This window comes from Orcinus orca, chromosome 9 (assembly GCF_937001465.1).
Source record: "Orcinus orca chromosome 9, mOrcOrc1.1, whole genome shotgun sequence".
Taxonomy (NCBI): Eukaryota; Metazoa; Chordata; class Mammalia; order Artiodactyla; family Delphinidae; genus Orcinus; species Orcinus orca.
In genome coordinates, this window is record NC_064567.1 from 43,990,939 (window position 1) to 44,009,915 (window position 18,977).

General features: G+C 40.0%; 2 protein-coding genes and 1 pseudogene across 4 annotated transcripts in view; 1 reads left to right on the forward strand and 2 right to left on the reverse strand.

The window, feature by feature from the left end:
• The window catches only part of LOC117201351 (retinitis pigmentosa 9 protein-like), a 207,397-nt gene that overhangs the window by 67,690 nt on the left and 120,730 nt on the right, over positions 1 to 18,977 (forward strand). The gene's annotated exons all lie outside the window — the stretch shown is intronic.
• The window catches only part of AVL9 (AVL9 cell migration associated), a 96,394-nt gene that overhangs the window by 3,050 nt on the left and 74,367 nt on the right, over positions 1 to 18,977 (reverse strand). The window contains exon 18 of the transcript XR_007479048.1: positions 7,508 to 8,123. The gene's annotated coding sequence lies outside the window, so the exon portion shown is untranslated. The remainder of the gene's footprint in view (positions 1 to 7,507; positions 8,124 to 18,977) is intronic.
• Positions 11,026 to 12,377, reverse strand: LOC101274105 (V-type proton ATPase 21 kDa proteolipid subunit c''-like; annotated as a pseudogene).

The following is an 18,977-nucleotide window of genomic DNA, read 5'->3' on the forward strand; positions in this document are numbered from 1 at the left end:
TGTTACAAAAAAAAAAAGATTTTTAGTTATTTGAATGGGCCTTGTCCTCTTTCACATACGGTTTTTTCTGCCTCAAACACTCTTCCCCTTTGACTGGTTAGCTCTCAAGTGATTATACATCCTAGTTTGTGCCTGTTTTCCCTTTCACTTTGAAAAGTGTCCCTGTTTGGATAGTAAATGATATGGTAACCCTGGTTGAATTCAGTTTACACTTCAGGTAACTTCCTCCAACTGGCTTAAAAAAAAAAATTCTATTGATACTACCATGAGTTCCCCTTGTTTAACTCTCAACTGTGGGATTTCCCTGGTGGCCCAGTGGTTAAGACTCTGTGCTCCCAATGCAGGGGGCCTGGGTTCCATCCCTGGTCAGGGAACTAGATCCTGCATGCTGCAACTTAAAAAAAAAAAGATCCTGCAAGCCACAACTAAGACCTGGTGCAGCCAAATAAAAGAATAAATCTCAGTTGTATCCCATATTACCCAATACTCGTTAAACTATCTTATACTTATCGATTGTTTTCACCACTGCCGTGAGGGCAAGGGCTTGTGCCTACCCTATTTCTGCATCCTCAACATCTAATAATGCCTGGCACATAGTAGGCATGCAATAAAACCTGTATAAAGGCATGCATAGGTCACAAGGGAAATCTGAATTACAGTAAATCATTCAGACTACTATTTTGGAATTGCAGTAATTATTGGAGTATCTGACAGTATGGAAAAGGATTTGTCAGTACATTAACATCAAATGAGCTGGCATTAAAAACAAAATTTCCGGGGCTTCCCTGGTGGCGCAGTGGTTAAGAATCTACCTGCCAATGCAGGGGACACAGGTTCGGTTGCCGGTCTGGGAAGATCTGACATGCCGCGGAGCAACTAAGCCAGTGTGCCACAACTACTGAGCCTGCGCTCTAGCGCCTGTGACCCACAGCTACTGAAGCCTGCAAGCCACAGCTACTGAAGCCTGCATGCCACAACTGCTGAAGCCCGCGAGCCACAACTACTGAAGCCCATGCACCTAGAGCCCGTGCTCTGCAACAAGAGAAGCCACCGCAATGAGAAGCCCACGCACCTCAACCAAGAGTAGCCCCCATTCACCACAACTAGAGAAAGCCCGCATGCAGCAACGAAGACCCAATGCAGCCAAAAATAATAAATGAAAATTAAAACACAAACTTTCCAAAACAAACAAACAACAAAAAACCCCACAAACTTTCCAACAATATAAAAAGGATTTAACCAAGTGGGGTTTATCTCAGGAATGAAAGGTTGGTTTAACATCTGAAAATCACATAATATATTAACAGAATAAAGGAGAAAAATCATATCATTTCAATAAACACAGAAAAATTATTTGACAAAATCCAAGGACCATTTGTGATATATATATATATATTCACAGAAGTACTAGAAGAAACATGGATTAATTCCTCTATAATGAGGGAGTAGGGAAAACTTTCCTAATAATAGCTCAAATTCCAGAAGTAATAAGATAAAATGTAATTTCACATACAAAAAAATAAAACTTTGGTATAGAGTAAGACACCTAGGCAAGACACCATAGGCAAAGTAAGAAGACAACAGTACAGGAAAAAAGTTTCAAGTGGTAGTGTATCTAATATCTTTAAAGAGCTTTTAAAAATAAAAAGGCCAAGATCTCTAAGAAATTGAGCTTCTGAGGTGAAAAATAAACCATATAATATATGCTAAGAGAAACACACAATAAAACCAACACTGAGATGCTATTTATCATGTATTGGCAAAAATCCAAAAGTTTGAATACTGTTGGTGGAGAAATAAGCACACCCATACATTCCTGATAGTCCTGCAAAATATGGTAGCTGTGGGAGATGTGACAATACTGGTAAAATAACCCTTTGATCACAATCATATCTAGGGATCTCTCCCAAAGATAAACTGGCAAAAGTATTTTTTAAATGTATGCACAGGTCTGTTATTCCTTACAACAGTATTTGTAATAGCAAAAAGGCCAGAAACAACACAAAATCCATCAGTAATTGGTTAAATCAGGATTGGTTAAATAATGTCAGATCCATAAAGTAGATCTCCAGAATGTATCATTAAAGGGCAAAGTGGAGAAAAGTGTGTATATACAGTAAAATGTACATTATTTACAAAATTTGCTATGTGTTTAAGCTAAAAAGATAAATATAAACATTTTTAAATGGTTAACTAGAGGGAAAGGAAAAGAACAGTATGAGGGTTAAAAATAGAAGTCTTCTTTGAACATACCTTGTTTTATAAATTTGACTTTGGAATTATGTAAATATTTTACATAATTATAAAACAAAATTAAAATTAATGATTTTAAGATGAAGCAAAAGAATCTAAATTAATATATGGGGGTGGCATAACCCCACAAAAAGGAAGTTTCAATCAACTTAAAACAGTAATTTGTGCATCCCTAGTGGAATAAGCCCTAAGGAAAAAAAAACTTTAACTTTTTTTAGTCACATTATTAGTGGTAGTGTTGGTATTAGTATTCTAATACTATTGTGTGTGTATTGTGGTTAAAGCAAATGAGTAATAATATAACCTGTTATTACTAGAATCTTCTTAGAACTGGAATTCCCTGCAGAGGAGAAAGGAAGAGTAGAAGAGGATAAGTAAAACCCTGAGTTTGCAGGGTTTTATAAATTAAAACCCTATACAAATTCATAATACATTAAAAAAATTGTTTTCTCCTTTCTGTTGAACAGGCCTCAAAACAGTCACCAATCCTATGGCAGTGAGCATCCTAGCCCATGGATGGTAGTCTTGAAATAATACTTCCCACTAAAGGAAACAAAGATTCTTGACAAAAAAAAAAAGGCTAATTCCAGATGTGAGACAAGAAATGTACAAAGGAGGCTATGAGTTAGAGATAAGATGGCAGAGTAGAAGGACTTGAGCTCACCTCCTCTCATGAAAAACACCAAAATCACAACTAACTGCTGAACAACCATCAACAAAAAAGACTCGAACCTACTAAAAGTGATAGTCTACATCCAAAGACAAAAAGAAGCCATAATGAGATGGTAGGAGGGGTGCTTTCATGATATAATCAAATCCCACACCTGCCAGGTGGGCAACCCACAACCTGGAAAATAATTATATTGCAGACAGAGTTTCTCCCACAAGAGTGCAAGTTCTGAGCCCCACATCAGGCTTCTCAGCCTGGGGGTCTTGAGTCAGGAGGAGGAGCCCCCAGAGCATTTGGCTTTGAAGGCCAGCAGGGCTTGAGTGCCTGAGCTCCACAGGACTGGGGGAAACAGAGGCTCCACTCTTAGAGGACACACACAAGGTTTCACATGCACTGGGAGCTTGGGCCAGACCTACCTGTGGGTCTTGGAGGATCTCCTGGGGGAGGCAGAGGTCAGCCGTGGCACACGGTGGGGGCAAGGACACTGGTGGTGGAGGCCCCAGTGAATATTCATTGGCATGAGCTCTCCTGGAGGTCACCAGTTTGGTACTGAGACCTGGCCCCATCCAACAGCCTGCAGGCTCCAGTGCTGGGACACCTCAGGCCAAACAACCAACTGTGTGGGAACACAGCCCCACCCATCAGCAGACAGGCTGCCTAAAGTAGTCCTGATCCCACAGTTGCCTCTACACATATCTCTTGACACGGCCCTACCCACAAGAGGCAGGACACCCAGCTCCACGCACCAGTGGCCACAAACACAGAAAGTTAGACAAAAAGAGTCGGCAGAGAAATATGTTGCAGACAAAGGAACAAGATAAAACTCCAAAAGACCAACTAAATGAAGTGGAGATAGGCAATCTCCCTGAAAAAGAATTCAGAGTAATGATAGTAAAGATGACCCAAGATCTCAGAAAAAGAATGGAGGCATAGACCAAGAAGATACATGAAATGTTTTACAAATAGCTAGAAGATGTAAAGAACAAACAAACAGATGAACAATACAATAACCGAAATGAAAAATACACAAGAAGGAGTTAATAGCAGAATAAATGAGGCAGAAGAACGAATAAGTGAGCTGGAAGACAGATTGGTGGAAATCACTGCTGTGGAGCAGAAGAAAAAAGAATGAAAAGAAATAAGGACAGCCTAAGAGATCTCTGGGACAACATCAAATACACCAACGTTTGCATTGTAGGGGTCCCAGAAGGAGAAGAGAGAGAAAACGGGCCTGAGAAAATATTCGAAAAGATAATAACCGAAAAGTTCCCTAACATGGAAAAAGAAACACTCAAGTCCAGGAAGCGCAGTCCCACACAGGATAAAACCAAGGAGGAACACATCAAGACACATATTAATCAAATTCACAAAAATTAAAAACAAAGAGAAAATATTAAAAGGAACAAGAGAAAAGCAGCAAATAACATACAAGGGAATCCCCAAGAGGTTATCGGCTGATTTCTCAGCAGAAACCCTGCAGGTCAGAAGGTAGTGGCATGACATATTTAAAGAGAAGAAAGAGAAAAACCTACAACCAAGAATATTCTACCCAGCAAGGCTCTTGTTCAGAGTTGATGGACAAGTCAAAAGCTTTACAGGCAACCAAAAGCTAAGAGAATTCAGCATGACCAGACCAGCTTTGCAACAAATGCTAAAGGAACTTCTCTAGATGGAAAAGAAAGGCCACAGCTAGAAACAAGAAAATTATGAATGGGAAAGCTCACCAGTAAAGGCAAACATACAGCAAGGTAGGAAATCATCCACACACAAATATGATATCAAAACCAGCAACTGTGAGAAAGGAGAGTACAAATGCAGGATATTGGAAATGCATTTGAAATTAAGAGACTAGCAATTTAACACAATCTTGTATATATATAGACTGCTATATCAAAACATCATGGTAACCACAAACCAAAAATCTACAATACACACACACACACACACACACACACACACACACACACACACACACACACAAAAGAAAAAGCAATCCAAACACAACACTAAAGATAGCCATCAAATCACAAAAGAAGAGAACAAAAGAGAAGGGGAAGAAAAAAGACCTACAAAAAAAATCCATAACAATTAAAATGCCAATGGGAACATAATATCAATAATTACCTTAAATGTAACAGACTAAATACTCCAATCAAGTCATAGACTGGCTGAATGGATACAAAAGGAGGACCTGTATACATGCTGTCTACAAGAGACCCATTTCAGATGTAGGGACAAACACAGACAAAGTGAGGGGATGGAAAAAGGTATTCCATGCAAATGGAAATAAAAAGAAAGCTTGAGTAGTAATACCCATATCAGACAAAATAGACTTTAAAATAAAGATTGTTACAAGAGACAAAGAAGGACACTCCATAATGATCAAGGGATCAATCCAAGAAGAAGATATAACAATTGTAAACATATATGCACCCAATGGACTTCCCTGGTGGCACAGTGGTTGAAAGTCCACCTGCCAATGCAGGGTACACGGGTTCGAGACCTGGTCCGGGAAGATTCCACATGCTGTAGAGCAACTAAGCCCGTGCACCAAAACTACTGAGCCTGCGCTCTAGAGCCCGCAAGCCACAACTACTGAGCCCATGTGCCACAACTACTGAAGCCCACATGCCTAGAGCCCGTGCTCCACAATGAGAAGCCACTGCAACAAGAAGCCCGCACACCGCAACGAAGAGTAGCCCCCGCTCGCCACAACTAGAGAAAAGCCTGTGCAGCAATGAAGACCCAACGCAGCCACAACTAGAGAAAAGCCTGTGCAGCAATGAAGACCCAACGCAGCCAAAAATAAACAAATTAATTAAGAAATATATATATATATATATATATATGCACCCAACATAGGAGAACCTCAATATATAAGGCAAATGCTAACAGGCCATAAAAGGAAAAAATCGACAGTAACACAATAACAGTGGGGGACTTTAACACCCCACTTTCATCAATGGACAGATCATCCAGACAGAAAATCACTAAGGAAACACAGGCTTTAAATGACACATTAGACCAGATGGACTTAATTGATAATTACAGAACATTCCATCCCAAAGCAGCAGAATACACATTTTTCTCAAGTGCACATGGAACATTCTCCAGGACAGATCACATGCTGCACCACAAAGCAAGACTCGGTAAATTTACAAAAATTGAAATCATATCAAGCATCTTTTCTGACCACTATGCACTGAGATTAGAAATCAATTATAAGAATAAAACTGTAAAAAAACACAAACACATGGAAGCTAAACAATATGTTACTAATCAACCAAGGGATCACAGAAGAAATCAAAGAGGTAATCAAAAAATACCTAGAGACAAATGAAAATGAAAACAGTGAGCCAACATCTATGGGATGCAGCAAGGGCAGTCCTCAGAGGGAATTTTATAGCAATACAATCTTACCTCAGGAAACAAGAAACATCTCAAATTAACAACCTAAAATTACACCTAAAGCAACTAGAGAAAGAAAAACAAACAAAACCCAAAGTTAGTAGAAGGAAAGAAATCATAAAGATCAGAGCAGAAATAAATGAAATAGAGACAAATAAAAATATAGAAAACATCAATAAACGAAAAGCTGGTTCTTTGAAAAGATAAACAAAATTGATAAACCTTTAGCCAGAGGCATCAAGAAAAAAGGGAGAGATCTGAAATCTATAAAAGTAAAAATAAAGAAGATACAACTGACACCACAGATATACAAAGGATCATAAGAAAGTACTACAAGCAACAATATGCCAGTAAAATGGACAACCTAGAGGAAATGGACAAATTCTTAGAAATGTATAACCTTCCAAACCTGAACCAGAAAGAAATAGAAAATATGAATAGACCAATCACAAGTACTGAAATCGAAACTGTGATTTAAAAACCTACAACAAACAAAAGTCCAAGACCAGATGGTTTCACAGACGAATTCTATCAAACATTTAGAGAAGAGTTAACACCTATCCTTCTGAAACTATTCTAAAAAACTGCAGAGGAAGGAACACTCCCAAACTCATTCTATGAGGCCACCATCACCCTGATTACAAAATGAGACAAAGATACCACAAAAAAAAGAAAATTATAGACCAATGAACATAGATACAAAAATCCTCAACAAAATACTAGCAAACAGAATCCAACAACACATTAAAAGGATCATACAGCATGATCAAGTGGGATTTATCCCAGGGATGCAAAGGTTTTTTAATATCTGCGTATCATTCAGTGTGATACAAATTTATCTTTTTTCAAAAAAAAGTCTTTTAATTGTTCAAAATAGCACAAAATGACATCGCACTATGGTAATATTGAGTCACGGGGGTTACTCTACAATAGATGAACGGGCTTACAGTTTCCAGAAATGAGAGAGCAAAGGGTGGTCGGGAATAGGGATGGGGGAAAACAATGAGACCAGGCAGTGGGCTCCAAGGTGACCAAACGTGACGTTTTCCACACATGAACAAATTGAAGAATAAAAAACATATGATCATCTCAACAGATGCAGAACAAGATTTTGATAAAATTCAACACTGATTTATGATAAAAAGTCTCCAGAAAGTGGGCATAGAGGGAACCTACCTCAACATAATAAAGGCCATATATGACAAGCTCACAGCTAACAACATACTCCCAGTGGTGAAAAGTTGAAAGCATTTCCTCTAAGATCAGGAGCAAGACCAGGATGTCCATTCTTGCCACTCTTACTCAACATAGTTCTGGAAGTCCTAGCCATGGCAATCAGAGAAGAAAAAGAAAGAAAAGGAATACAAATTGGAAAAGAAGAAGTAAAACTGTCACTGTTTGCAGATGACAAGATACTATACACAGAAATCCTAAAGATGCTATACCAGAAAACTACTAGTGCTCATCAAAGAATTTGGTGAAGTCACAGGATACAAAATTAATACACAGAAATCTCTCTCATTTCTTTTTTTTTTTAACATTTATTATTTATTTGGCTGCAGCAGGTCTTGGTTGTAGGACATGGGATCTTCATTGCAGCACGCGGGATGTTCACTGCAGCATGTGGGCTCTTTTAGTTGCGGCATGTGGGCTCTTTTAGTTGCGGCATGTGGGCTCTTTTAGTTGCAGCATGCAGGATCTACTTCCCTGACCAGGGATCGAACCCAGGCCCCCTGCATTGGGAGCACAGAGTCTTAACCGCTGGACCACCAGGGAAGTCCCTCTTGCATTTCTATACAGTTAACAATGAAGGATAAGAAAGAGAAATTAAGGAAACAATCCCACTTACCATCACAAAGAATAAAATACTTAGGAATAAACCTACCTAAGGAGGCAAAAACCTGTACTCGAAAACTATGAGACACTGATAAAAGCAACTGAAGATGACACAAACAGATGGAAAGATAGACCACATTCTTGGATTGGAAGAATCAATACGGTCAAAATGATTATACTACCCAAGGTAATCCAGATTCAATGCAATCCTTATCAAATACCAATGGCATTTTTCACTAGAACAAAAGTTTTTAATTTGTATGGAATCACAAAAGACCCTGAATAACCAAAGCAATCCTGAGAAAGAAAAACAGAACTGGAGGAATCAGGCTCCCTGACTTCAGACTATACTACAAAGCTACAGTAATAAAAACAGTATGGTACTGTCACAAAAAGAAAATATAGCTCAATGGGATAGGACGGAAAGCCCAGAAATAAACTCATGTACCTATGGCCAATCTATGACAAAGGAGGCAAGAATATACAATGGAGAAAAGACAATCACTTCAATAAGTGGTGCTGGGAAAACTGGACAGCTACATGTAAAAGAATGAAATTAGAACATTCTCTAACACCATACACAAAAATAAACTCAAAATGGATTAAAGACTTAAATGTAAGACCGAATACTATTTAAAACTCTTAGAGGAAAACTTAGGGCACTCTTTGACATAAATTGCAGCAATATCTTTTTGGATCCACTTCCTAGAGTAATGAAAATAAAAACAAAAATAAACAAATGGGACCTAATTAAACTTAAAAGCTTCTGCACAGCAAAGGAAACTATAAATAAAATGAAAAGACAATCCTCAGAATGGGAGAAAATATTTGCGAACAATGCAACCAACAAGGGATTAATCTCCAACATATACAAACAGCTCAATATAAAAAAAAAAAAAAAAACCCAATCAAAAAAATGGACAGAAGATCTAAATAGACATTTCTCCAAAGAAGACATACAGATGGCCAATCACATGACAAGATGCTCAACATCCCTAATTATTAGAGAAATGCAAATCAAAACTATAGTGAGGGCTTCCCTGGTGGCACAGTGGTTGAGAGTCCGTCTGCCGATGCAGGGGACACGGGTTCATGCCCCGGTCCGGGAAGATCCCACAAGCCGTGGAGCGGCTAGGCCCGTGAGCCATGGCCACTGAGCCTGCACTCCTCAACGGGAGAGGCCACAACAGTGAGAGGCCCGCGTACCGCAAAAAAAAAAAAAAAAAAGAAAGAAAGAAAAACTACAGTGAGGTATCACTTCACACCGGTCAGAATGGCCATCATCAAAAAGTTTACAAACAATAAATGCTGGAGAGGGTGTGAAGAAGAGGGAACTCTCCTACACTGTTGGTGGGAATGTAAATTGGTACAACCACTATGGAGAACAGCATAGGGGTTCCTTAAAAAACTAAAAATAGAACTAGCATATATGATCCAGTAATCTCTCTCCTGGGCATATATCTGGAGTAAACCGTAATTACAAAAGATACATGCACCCCGATGTTTCACTGCAGCACTATTTACAATATCCAAGACATGGAAGCAACCTAAATGTCCATCAACACAGGAATGGATAAACAAGATGTGATACACACACACACACACACACACACACACACACACACACACACACACACACACAATGGAATATTACTCAGCCATAAAAAAGAATGAAATAACACCATTTGCAGCAACATGAATGGACCTAGAGATTATCATACTAAGTGAAGTCAGTCAGACAAAGACAAATATCATATGATGTCACTTATATGTGGAATCTAAACAAATGATACAAATGAACTTATTTACAAAACAAAAACAGACCTACAGACTTCAAAAACAAACTTATGGTTACCAAAGGGGAAAGGTGGGAGGGGAGGGGAGAGGGATAAATTAGGAGTTTGGGATTAACATATACACAGCACTATAAATAAAATAGATAAATAGGGCTTCCCTGGTGGTGCAGTGGTTGAGAGTCCGCCTGCCGATGCAGGGGACGCGGGTTTGTGCCCCGGTCTGGAAACATCCCACATGCCGCGGAGCGGCTAGGCCCGTGAGCCATGGCCAAAAAAAAAAAAAAAAGATAAATCAACAAGGACCTGCTGTATAGCACAGGGAACTTTACTCAATATTCTGTAATAACCTATATGGGAAAAGAATCTGAAAAGGAATGGAAATATGTATATGTATAACTGAATCACTTTTCTGTACACCTGAAACTAACACAACATTGTAAATCAACTATACTCCAATATAAAATAAAAATTAAATTAAAAAAAGAATAACTTCAATTGCAAAAAAAAAAAAAGAAGAAATGTACAAGTAACCTAGAATATCTTATTATACCAGATATAAAGAAAGCTATCAGACAATTAGAGTCACATTAAATGACTCTGCAGCCCACTATTCAACATGAACCATTGACCAGGCCTGACTACTGCTCCATGGGATGGGAGACACCTGGGATTCTTGACTGCTGGACCCACAAGGACAGCAGGCACTGTAACCACCATTCAAACCTCCTCGTCAATCGCATAGTGTGGGCAAACCTCTGGTCCCAGAAATATGGCCTGGTGGGCCACAGGGGCCTGACGCCCAAGGGCAAGTGTGCAAGAGCTAACTGCAAACGTGGGTTCCACTGTGACTCAGCATCGAGGCTCCCTGGAATCAGTTCTCAGGTCTGGCTGTGTAGAGACAGATGAGGCCGCAAAAAATTAAAAATGAACCAAAAACCACTGAGCAGAGAGAGGGCAGTATGAGCAACAGTAAGAATAAAAACTCCAACAAGAGGAAGATATATTAGGCTAGTGATTTGTTGAAAATTAAAGCTTCTGAATTATAACACATTTCCCTTTCACTTTTTTTGACCCAGACCAATACCATGTTTATTTCACAAACACTGGGAAGACGGGTTGGAGGTAGAGGTGGGACACGGGTGCAAAGCTGCACACAGTCATCAGCAGCCCACTTGCCACACTGAGGGTCCAGCCAGGCAGTGCCTCCAAGTCCACAGGCAGCAGAAGTGAGTGCAGGGAGGGCCCTGAACACCAAGCCCCCTGAAAGCCTAAGGGGCACAGCTCCAGCTGTCCCGGGAAAACCACAAATAAATAAGAGTGGGAGGTGGCCCCACCCACACAGATCATCTAATCACCCATCTTCACTCTGGAGGTCTGAAGGATTGCAACGATGACCCCAAAGAGGCCGATGGCACTGCCAAAGATCTCCACAATGAGAATCTTTACAGAGGCTGGGGTCCTGCACATCAGCCAAGGTGGCTCCACTGCCCACGATGCCCACACAGACTCCACAGAAGAGGTTAGACAGGCCCACTGTGAGGCCAGCCCCAAACAGGGAGTAGCCTGCATGGTAGTTTTGATGGCCAATGGCCTTGGGGTCAGGAGCACTGCAAGGCTCAGCCCTGTTGCTAATGACAATCGCCATGATGATGCCGTAGACGGCCACAGCCTCACAGAAGATGATGCTGATCAGGTTCTTGGTCTTAATCCTGGGGGCCTTCACCCCTTCCCCAGTGATGGAAGAGCCAGTGATGCAGATGCCCCATGCCGCCCCAACCACAGACAGGGAGATGGCTAGGCCAATGCCCAGGTTTGACCACATGACGGGGGAAGTCTCCGTCAGGAACCATGCCACATCAAAGCGGGAGCCCAAGTCAAAACTGGTGTAGCAGATTCCCATGACGAGCAGGCAGGCCCTGAAGGCCACGAAGACCCCGGAGTAGAGCAGCACTAGGCCCGTCATGGCGGCAACGACGCCATGGGGGGGCGGGAGCTCAAACCGCGTCCCTGCATCCGCTGTCCACCCTGCAGCCTGTGGGCCCGCCCTGCAGTGTCACCTCCCCTTTCATTTTTATTGTGATTCCTTTTCCCTGTTATTTTTCATTGTACCAGTAACATTATTTTTAGAGGAAAAACACTGAAATACAAACATTAATATATGTATTTGAAAGTAGGTATTTTCCCAATACTAAGCACATGCTGTATCATATATTTTCCATGTTGAAAATATTCTTCTCTCTGTGGGAGAGAGCCAGCTGTTTAGTGGTACGCAAAGGAACTTATTTTACTCTTGATCCACGGAACCTCCTAAGGGAACCACTGTAAAATATGTCAATGTTGTTTTTTTCCTGGAAATGGTCTACTAAATATTTAGTCTATTTTCTTTATTATCATCAGAAATTAAAACATTAGCATGAAAAAGTTTAAAATTTCTTAATTATTTTTATTTGAGAAAAGTGTATTCATTAGAATATATGGAATATTAAACCCTAAATAAGAGGACTTTATATCAAAAGAAATATCATTAATCATCTAATATAATGAATGCCAAAAATTCTATTTGTGTTCCTGCCAAAATACAGAAACTTATTTTTAAAAACTGATCTATTACTTTCTTTGTGTGTGTGTGTGTGTGTGTAATTCAGATTTTATTGCTTATTATATCATTCCATACAATTTTAAGTAAACAGGCTTTGAGAAAATATACTGGGAATATTAAACAGATGATGGCAATATTGATGAAAATGTTCAAGTGTTTTACATAAGGTAGTAAGAGGCACCACTGCCACCATCACCCTCCAAAATTTGTATGTTTCACATAAAAAGAGTAAAATAGTTTATTGGCATTTAACTAGCATTATTCTTTGTAATTTATGCACCAAGATACACCTAAACAACTGCAGAATCTTCAGAGCAAAACAAAGCATTTTCTTTCACTAGCAGATATAGCAGTTTCAGTTTCTTTAAAAAACAAGCAAACATGGGCTTCCCTGGTGGTGCAGTGGTTAAGAATCTGCCTGCCAATGCCGGGGACACAGGTTCGAGCCCTGGTCCGGGAAGATCCCACATGCCACAGAGCAACTAAGCCTGTGTGCCACAACTACTGAGCCTGTGCTCTAGAGCCTGTGCGCCACAACTACTGAAGCCCGCGTGCCTAGAGCCCGTGCTCCGCAACCAGAGAAGCCACCGCAATGAGAAGCCTGTGCACCACAACGAAGAGTAGCCCCCGCTCACCGCAACTAGAGAAGGCCCACACGCAGTAACAAAGACCCAATGTACCCAAGAATAAAAATAAAATAAAATAAATAAATTTAAAGACCAAAAAAACCAAGCAAACAAATCAACACAACTACACACACAACCCCAAAACAAAAGTTGGCCTATTTCAGTGGTCCTGAATTTTGATGTTTCTATTGTATTAATTAAAGAAATAAAATGTGATTCAGCATTTAAAAATGAGACTGATCTTCTTCACCATAATTATACTTACTTTATAATTCAAACGATTTAACTGAAGCCGATGTTAACCCAGCAAAAACCATGGATACAACTCAAACTGCTCTTTGGCTAAGAAAATTTCTTTAAAAGTTAAATATTCTTTAAAAACTCAAACCCAAGCTGCACAGGTGTAACGTTAAGAACCAACAGCTGACCCTTCCAGAAACCACAGCAGTAGTTCCAAGTGTTTTGAAGCTGGGGAACATATACAGAATCACTGTAAATCGCACATACACATCAGTAACTTCCTGATAAAACTGTACTAATAGTTTCCTCTATTACTGACTAAAAAAATAAATCAAGCAGGTACTACAGTTCAGCATTTAAAAGACTTCTATGCCTATTTTTACAAAGATGCTTGGGCTGAGACATACATTTGTATACTTGAAAACAAACAAGGCTTGAAATGTGGTTTTATGTGAAACCACTTAGAAGAACTCAGTCATCAAAAAACTAAAAATACACAACAGATAAATAGGAATTTATTAAAACCACTGTCTCTAACAATATAAAAATTAAATATCAAGGCATCTTTTACTCTCATCTTGGTGTATGCAGCAAAGAGAAGTGTTTTAAATAGGAACCAGCACTTCTATTTCAAATGCTTTCTAACACATTTGGCAGATTTTTTTTCTTTCTCCTATTCCACATTCCATTGAAAGCTCTCATGATCAAACATCATGACCCAAACCAAAAGAAAAGTATAAACAGATATTGACTTATTAAAAAGCAGTTCACCCTTGAAAAATAAAAAGGAACTACAAAGAATATTCTGTATAGGGAATTTCCTGGTGGCCCAGTGGTTAGGACTCTGTGCTCTCACTGCCGAGGGCCCGGGTTTGATCCCTGGTCAGGGAACCAGGATCCCGCATGCTGCATGGTAAAAAAAAAAGAATTATGCATAAAGTTCAAATACTAGTATTTAAATTTCTCTGAAGCAATTTGCGCTTCAGTAATTAAGAGAAAGAAGGGATGAAGACTTAAACACGAGAAGCCTATTAATATGGATCATGCTGTGGACTCGTTCACTCAGTAGTCTGCTCTGTTGAGAAGAGAATTTGAAAAGGGCTTCATACTCCCTTAAAAAACAAAAATCACATTCACCAGAATAAGATCATTTAAATTAACACTGATTATATATAATTCCCCATATTTGTCCACTTATGAAGCTCAATTTCTTCATAAAATATACTAAACAGTAACATTTTCACCTTTTATTAAGGCAAGTTTGGGACTTTTATGTTTGTAGAGTAACAGGCCATAGCATGTAATCTTGCCAGCCCTCCCGCCCCCATCAAGTGTGAATGTGATCAAGCCTCTACCCCCAGCTACCAACCTATGAAACTACAGATGTTAGAAGAACATGTTAAATTATTTATGCCTAAAGGATCCAATCAGCAAAATCCAGATCTTGGAAAACTGTACAGGACAAATGACCCAATTTCTTCAGCAAATTGGAAAAAAATACAAAGTTGTAGAGGAGGAATCTGTGGTCACTTGAAAGATTTATCAACTAATGGCCTTGTGTAGACTTTAGTTCAGTACCAATTCAAACAAACTAAAAATAAATATGCCTCCACACAAACACTTGTACATAAGCAATTATTCGTAACAGCCAAAAAAATGGATAAACAAAGCCTGGTAAATCCATACAAAGGAATATTATTCAGCCACAACAAGGAATGAAGTTCCTTATTCATGTTACAACAGATCAACCTTAAAAACTTTATACAAGTGAGGGTGTTACCGAACCAGGTTTGTTCTGCCGGATGCGCAGAAAGTCAAAATGGTGAGACGCCGAGGTTTGCAGCAAAGTGAGACGGGAAGACAAATCTCAAATCTGCCTTCCCAAAGGCAAGGGGCTCAGGTATTTATGGGAAAAAGAACAAAGAAGCAGGGCACTCTGAGGCGTGGAGAGAGAGGAAAGGTTATTGGAAAAAGGTGTGATAATTGTTCTGGGCAGGCCTCTCTGCACGTTCAATATGTCACAAGTGGATGCTCCCGTATGCCCAGCTGAAGGGTCAGTGGTCCTATCCAGTCCTAAGCAGCTCGGCTCAAACCAGACAGAGCTGACTCTTGGCTCAACTTGAAGCCGAGGCAGCTGACTCCAAGTTCCTGGAAAACACCTTGGGCAAACATATTGTTTAAGCTACGTGCTGCTTGGAGGACCCGAAAGTTTTAAAACTTTGATTAGTGAAGGAAGGTGACGTGGATTGCACCATGGTTTCAAATGAAGCCAGACATAAAAGACCACATATTGTAATTATTCCACTTATATGAAATATCCAGAAGAGGCATACCCACAGAAATTAATTTGGAAATGGGTAGCGACTGCTAATGGATACAGGGTTTCTTCTAATGGATACAGGGTTTCTTCTAGGTGTGATGAAACTAGTGGTGATGATTGTACAGTTTTGTGAAAATACTATAAACCACTGGGCTGTACACTTTAAAAGGGTGAATTTTATGGCATGTGAATTGTGCCTCAGAAAATACAGCATTCGTGGGACAAATGGAAATTTGAATACTGACTTGTTACTTGATAATATCAACAGTTTATAATATTAAAAAAAATTTATTTTTTGAGATACATTCTCAAAAATTTACAGATGAAATACGATGCTAGAATTCGCTTTAAAAATAATACAGAATAGGTGGGAAATCATTATTTTGAGTAAGGATTACATCAGGCAAGAATCATCAGTGGATTCTGTAATGGTCCTAACATATGTCCACCAATTCTTTGATATTCTCCCTTCAAGAGTTGGGACTTCAGGGAATTCCCTGGTGGTCCAGTGGTTAGGACTCGGCACTTTCACTGCCAAGGGCACGGGTTCAATCCCTGGTCAGGGAACTAAGATCCCACAAGCCGCGCAGTACGGCCACAAAAAAAAAAAAAAAAAAAAGTTGTAACTTAAAAAAAAATTTGGAGCTAAATTTCCCTTCTCTGGAATGTGGGCTGGACTTGGTCCCTCACATCTAATGACTTGACTGTAGAGGAGGTGACAGTGTGTGACTTCTAAGACTAGGTCACAAGGCTTTGCCCTCTCCTTGCCCTCTCAGGGATCACTTGCTCTAGATGAGGCCAGTACCATGCTATGAGGACACACAAGCAACCCCAGGGAGAGGCCCATGTGGCAAGGAACCGAGGCCTCCTCAGTTCCCACTAACTAAGATCCCACAGGCTGTACGGTGCCGGGGGGGGGGGGGGGAGTTCTAAAGAACACAATTGACAAAATTGGAATAAGAATGGTACAGTAGATAAAACTATTGAGTCAATGTTCAATTTACTGAGGTTAATAATTATACTATGGTCTATAAGAGAATATCCTTATTCTTAGGAAATACACAATGAAGTATTTAGGGATAAAGGGTTGTGATGTATGTTACACTCAAATCGCTCCCCCAAAAAAGTGTGTGTGTGTGTGTGTGTGTGTGTGTGTGTGTGTGTGAGAGAGAGAGAGAGAGAGAGAGAGACCTACAAATGAAGCAAATGCAATAAATATTAATAGATGAAAGTAAAGGGTAATGGGTATTTGGTTTTTTTACTATTTTCATTTTTGCAACTTATATGTAGGTTTGAAATTATTTCCAAATAAAAACTTTAGAAAATCATATGGCGGGCTTCCCTGGTGGCGCAGTGGTTAAGAATCCACCTGCCAATGCAGGAGACACGGGTTCGAGCCCTGGTCCAGGAAGATCCTGCATGCCGCGGAGCAACTAAGCCCATGCACCACAACTACTGGCCTGTGCTCTAGAGCCTGAGAGCCACAACTACTGAGCCCTGTGTCACAACTACCAAAGCCTGCACGCCCTAGAGCCTGTGCTCTGCAACAAGAGAAGCCACAGCAATGAGAAGCCTGTGCACCGCAACAAAGAGTAGCCCCCACTCACTGCAACTAGAGAAAGCCCGCGCACAGCAACGAAGACCCAACGCAGACAAAAAAAAAAAAAAAAAAAAAAATCATACGGCAAAAATATTCTACGGGAGGGAGGAAAATAAGTGAGGGTAAAGATGAAAAAGATTGACTATAGGGGACTTCCCTGGCAGTCCAGTGGTTAAGGCTTCCAATACATAGGTTGTGGGTTCGATCCCTGGTCAGGGAGCTAAGATCACACATCCTCAGGGCCAAAAAACCAAAACATAAAACAGAAGTAATATTGTAACAAGTTCAATAAAGAGTTTAAAAATGATCCACATAAAAGAATCTTAAAAAAAAAAAAGAAAAAGATTGACTAAAATTGATGAGTACTGAAGCTGAGTGGTTTATTATAAAAGGCTTAGGAACTTCCCTGGTGGTCCAGTGGTTAAGACTCTGAGCTACCCCCAATGCAGGGGGCCTGGGTTTGATCCCTGGTCAGGGAACTAGATCCCGCAGACCTGGCACAACCAAATTTTTTTTTTTTTTAAAGGAAGTTTATTATACTCTCCTGACTACTTTTGTATGTATTTGAAAATTTCCACAATGAAGGTAAACAACACTGAAGCGACTGAACTTGAAGATCCCCTATGTCTCTCTGAGTTCAATGGTTTTTTTGAGCATGGTGGGTTATGGATGATGTGAATTTGAGTTTCACCTTCGTTCAAGTTTTTCCTCCAAAAATTGGGGATAATAATTTCTACTAACAGGATTATTAACTTTATATTACACATGTCAAAGTTGTTAGCACGTTCTCTAGCATATCCAATTGTTCAATATGTGTCAGTAATAATTACTACTATTGGATGAATAAGTGAAATATAAAGATTAATTTCCACTTGAGGTTAAAAGAAGTATTGTCTTCGGAGTTTGTTGTTAAGGGATTAGACCGGCATAACCACGACCATTATAGGCATAAGGTATTGAAATAGGTCCACCCTGGGTTCTGCGGAAAGAACAACGTCCTTATAATTAATTAGGTTAACTCCTATGCGTTAAGAAAATTTTTTTTTTTTTTTTTGCGATATGCGGGCCTCTCACTGTTGTGGCCCCTCCCGTTGCGGAGCACAGGCTCCGGATGCGCAGGCTCAGCGGCCATGGCTCACGGGCCCAGCCGCTCCACGGCATGTGGGATCTTCCCGGATCGGGGCACGTACCCGCGTCCCCTGCATCGGCAGGCGGACTCCCAACCACTGCACCACCAGGGAAGCCCAAGAATTTTTTTTTTAACAGGATGTAACAGAGTCCTCTATTTACCCAAAGTCTCTTGTACAGAGCCCCCAGTAAAAGTACAGGACATAAAATTAGGAGCTTTTCCATCATTAAACAAAGGACTGGTGGAATCAAGCCTGCATTAAAAGTTGTGGTAAAACACACATAAAATTTACCATGTTAAGTAATTTTAAGTGTACAGTTTGGTGGCATTAAGTACATTCAAATTGTTGTGCCAGCATCACCACCATACACCTCCAGAACTTTTTATCTTGTAAAACTGAAACTCTGTACCTATTAAACAATAGCTCCCCATTCCTCCCTCCCCCCAGCCTCTGGCAACCACCCTTCTAATTTCAGTCTCTGTGAGTCTGACTGTTGTAG